Here is a 5,136-nt window from a genome sequence, read left to right as displayed (position 1 = left end):
GCAGTCATCTGAAAAGTGCCTGGAACAAACATAGCAGATCTTTTTGGAACGAGGGCCGCTTCATTAGATAAACTCCAAAAGAGGCGTGTTTTCTTTACATTCAAAAATAAATGTTCTCACTGAAGACATTTTGTAAAACTAAAGACAGGTAGGTACTACGGTGAGCAGAGTAGACTTATCGATACGCAGTTATCTCTCAGCTGTTTGATGTGACTGCAGCTGTTTGGGTAAAGCTGGAAGCGGGGTGCAAGTTTATTTCCATTTTTATTTTATTTTTTATTTTAGTGCATAAATGAATGAGTACAGACAACATAAGCCACGGGTTTCTTAGAAAAGTATTTAAAATATATTAAAAGCTAAGTCTTCAGATGCGGGTGCTGTGGGCTGAACTAAGGAAGAGAACATAGGGAGGGGCTCTGCTGTGGAGCAGTGGGCGGTAACTCAGCTGGTGACTAAAGGTCCAAGGTGTTTCCAGGAGGTGGGGGCGTTCCTAGGAGGACTCAGGCGTAGCTACACCTAAAATGGCTGCCGTCAGAGTTTTTAAAGATTACTCAAACAACCACTTGAGCGACCGTGGCTCAGGTGGTAGCGGGTTGTTTTCTGATCGAGAGGTTGAGGGTTCGATCCCAGTACCTGACTATGTGTTGAAGTGTCCTTGAGCAAGACACTGAACCCTAAGTTGCTCCCAGTGGTAGACAAGCGCCTTGCATGGCAGTCCTGTCCGACGGGTGTGTGAATGTGAGAGTGATTGGGTGAATGAGCTGATCTGTAAAGCGCTTTGAGACTGCTTCAGTGTGGGGATAAAGCGCTATATAAATCCATTTACCATTCCATTTACATGAATGAGCCAAGGCAACACTCCAGGCATGTTTTTAATGAGGGAATGACATAGTAACATTATATAAATCTTGAGAAAGTCAATTTTACATTCCCCTTTAACCATCAGATACAGATCGTATTAGAACAAAAAGACAGGATTTTAGTCCCATTTGCCTCCAGTGTCAACATAGCCTTAGACCTGAGGATGTCCTATAATGTACACTGTGCCAATGAAAATCAATCAATCAATCAATCAATCTTTATTTGTATAGCGCCAAATCATAACCAATGGTATCTCAAGGCACTTTACAGTAGAGCAGTCTTAAGGACGGACTCTTCATTTTATGGATACACACATATGCATATATACGTATATACACATACATATGTATCCCACACCCAACATGAATTCATCATGGCGGCAAGGAAAACCTTCTGTTAAGCAGCAGGAACCTTGTGTGGATCCCATTCCTATGATGAACAGCCATCCACGTTATGCTGTGTTGGGTGTGTGCAGAGGAAAGGGTGGAGACAGAGCCGCTGAGTCTCTGTAACTCCACACTGAGGATCCCACGGACCTGCAAGACAAAAGCCAGAAGGAGTACAGGAGCAAACACACAAGGGAGTAAGCAGACATAGAGGGAGTGTTTGAAAGAGGAATGGGACCCTCTCCGGTCCCTCTCTAACCTAAATGACCTCTCTCTTAACGCCCTCTCCAACCTCTCTCCAACCGAGCATGCCAGACCCCCCCCCCCGGCAGTCTATGCCTATTGCATCTTAATTATGAGCTATGAGCTGGTTCCTAACTAAAAGCTTTATCAAAGAGGAATGTTTTGAGCCTAACCTTAAAGGTAGAGAGGGTGTCTGCCCCCCGAACCGTGGTTGGTAGATGGTTCCAGAGAAGTGGGGCCTGATAACTGAAAGCTCTTCCTCCTATACTACTTTTAGAGACAAATGGAACAACGAGTAGTCCAGCATTTTGAGAGCGTAGTGTTCTGGGGGGATTGTATGGCACTACAAGCTCCTTGAGATAGACTGGTGCCTGTCCATTTAGGGCTTTATAAGTGAGAAGAAGAATCTTGAATTCTATTCTATATTTTATGGGAAGCCAACGCAGAGAGGCTAATACAGGAGTAATGTGATCTCTTCTCCTAGTTTTAGTCAGTACACGTGCTGCAGCATTTTGAACCAGCTGAAGTGTCTTAAGCGACTTGCTCGGGCAGCCTGCTAAAAGAGAATTACAATAATCCAGTCTAGAGGTAACAAAAGCATGGACTAGTTTTTCGGCGTCGCCCTGAGACAGGATAGATCTGATTTTAGCAATGTTACGGAGATGAAAGAAGGCAGTTCTTGAAGTTTGTTTTATGTGAGAGTTGAAGGATAAGTCCTGATCAAATAGAACCCCAAGGTTTCTAACAGTTGTGCTTTGTGCCAGAGTAATGCCATCTAGGGCAGTTAGGCTAGCAAAGGTTTCTCTAAGGTGTCGCGGGCCCAGTACAATGACCTCAGTCTTGTCTGAGTTGAGAAGAAGAAAGCGACCAAGTTTGAGGCAACACTATATTGTAAGGACATATATCTTTAATTTAGTGATGCGGAATTTCAGAGTAACTTTGCTTTTCTCGATACACATGCCAAATACTTCCTGGAGGGTCAGAAGTTCTATCGCATTTTCCAGCTGGCACTGATTTCAAACTATCACTTGGCAAAAAAAAGTGCCTAATTATACTTTTTTCTTTTTTTTTGCTTGCTACATTTGCAGTGATTACTTTTCTTGAGTGACAACGAGTGGAAACGAACAAAGAGCATTTGACAGCTTCTCAAACAAAACTACAGGTATATACATTTAAAAAAAAAAGGGCATCTAAAGTGCTGCTGCTGACGGCCAATGAGCATTAGCAGTTACACTAGAACTCCGCTCATTTTTTAACATTCACGCACATGAATCCTTCTGAGCAGCAAACTTTTACAAAAAGATTTTACAGAAAAGCCAAAGGCTGAAATATAAAATCCTTCCGTAAAGTCACATTGCTCACTTTTTATTCCGCTATGCAGTGCTGTACGGCCAGAGATGAATACCAAACATCATATTTTAGTGTTAGCCAGGTTTTATTGTTTTAAATCCATTGTTTAACTTTCCACATGTATTCAGGTTGGACATCTACTCTGTATTATGATGCCATCTAAAAGTGGTGGGAAAAAGTATTTGTGTCCATGTTTACAATAATATTAGCATAGGTGAAAGTAATGGATTACAAGTAGTCACGGTACTGTAATTGAGTTGCTTTTATGGGTACTTCTTGTACTTTTTTCAGTATATTTCTAAATCAGTCATTTTACTTGTACTTAAGTACTTTTTAAAAGAAGCAAAGTAAATGGTTACATTTCGACACCCAACCGTTACTGAGTAAATTATTATTCTTTGTTTTCATTTTTGATTTTTTTTAAATTACTTTATTAATCCCTGAAGGGAAATTATGTTACACTGTTATTTTATAGGGACATGCTTCTCACACACATAGGCCCGAATTACACACATGCACACACAAGACCTGTGAACATGCATCAATGGAGAGATGTCAGAGTGGGGCTGTTTCCAAGGGAGCGCACCAGAGCAGTGTTGGGGATTGATGCCTTGCTCAAGGGCACCTTGACAGTGCTCGAGAAGTGCCCTGGCACCTTCTGTATTTTGGTCCGCATTGGGACTTGAACCGGCCACTCTCCGGTTTCCAACCCATGTCTCTACGGACTGAGCTACTGCCGCCCAAATGATCAACAGATCAACATTGTCAAAAAATTAAATGACCAGACAACAATTAAAAGCATCACAACATAGCCGACCAATCAGATTTAACGTAATGTATGGCATCAAAACAGCATTGAATGGAGGTTATTTTCTTAGTTTTAGAGTGCAACTATACTTACAGCCTGATCATTTTTTTATTTTTATTTTAATTAATTGATGTTATTTTATTTTAAAAAAGAATCGCAGATTTTCACAAACCTTTTATTTATTTTTTTACAGATGTCTTTAAATTAAGTTCCAATTGTGAAAGATTGTGTCTTTTCCTTTTTAAGTTTCTACATGAGATATTTACTGTATGCAAGGGAACCGTGGCATGATTTATTACCAAATATGAATGCGGGTACTATTTAATTAAGCTACTTTTTAATTGTATTTGAGTATTTTATGTATGACTTACTTGAGTAGAATGTATTGGTACTATTTACACCTCTGAATATCAGTAGGTTTACAGTTTACAGTATTTGGACCAACTCTTCTTTCATTGTTTCCCAGGTTTAAACAATCAGCAGGTGAAACATTTGAACTTGGTCGTCCTGTTCCTTATCCATCTGTTAGTGTCGTCACATACCATCCATCCACACAGAACAACACCCAATTATAGGGCTGTGGTCAGCGTCATCATTTTCCTGGTGTCACATCAGTGGCAGCTTCCCAATCGAATTTGTCTGCGCTGTCCAAGCCCTGAACAGCTGGAGCACATCGCCTGAGGAAAATTAGGAGCACACAGATGCATTGCCACGGTGGCATGATGCGGTGGAACCAGAGGGCTTAATTAGTCCTCCCAGCTCATTAAAGAACACAGATGAAGGTGAAATGATGTCATGCAACAGCCACTCATTCATTTTGCTATCAAAAATTTGGAGTCAGTCTCTATATTTAAGATAGTATAAGGCAGAGACTGGCAACTTTTATCATAACACAAAACTGATTGTTTGATCCAGTGCATAAATATTCATTCATGTCATCATTTAGAGAAAATAACTAATCTGAAAAAGGTTTTCTGTGTTTTTGGAATATTTTTTTTTTTTTTATTGGCTTCTCATTTTATGTTTTTAGAGTCGTGCTTTATTTTTCTTGTGGTCGTTTTGTATAAAAATGTTGTCAGCCTATTGATGTCACATATTTATGAAAGTATAAAATAGGGACAGGCAACTTTATTCACAACAGGTTTTATCCATTGTATAAACATTAATGTCTTCATTTAGAAAAATGACCAATTTGAACAATAATACAGAAAAGAACCAATTTTTTCTGTGTTTTTGGAGTCATTTTGTTGATTTTCAACTCATTTTGGGTTTTTGAAGTCATTTTTTTAGTTTTATTGTGGCGGTTTTGAATGAAATGAGATGGGGTCAAGTCGTAGGGGTTACTGGTCAGACACAGGGTTTATTTGGTCAAAGGGTTTTAGAGGCAGACCGGTCTGAGATTCAGAGGTTTTCATGTGTGTCTGTGTCCCAGTGAATCTGAAGTTGTTCTCAGGGTTTTGTATGCTGCTGATAGCGCTAAGCATAACA

This window comes from Gouania willdenowi, chromosome 1, assembly GCF_900634775.1.
Source record: "Gouania willdenowi chromosome 1, fGouWil2.1, whole genome shotgun sequence".
Classification (NCBI taxonomy): Eukaryota; Metazoa; Chordata; class Actinopteri; order Blenniiformes; family Gobiesocidae; genus Gouania; species Gouania willdenowi.
Note: the sequence above shows the minus strand (reverse complement) of the source record.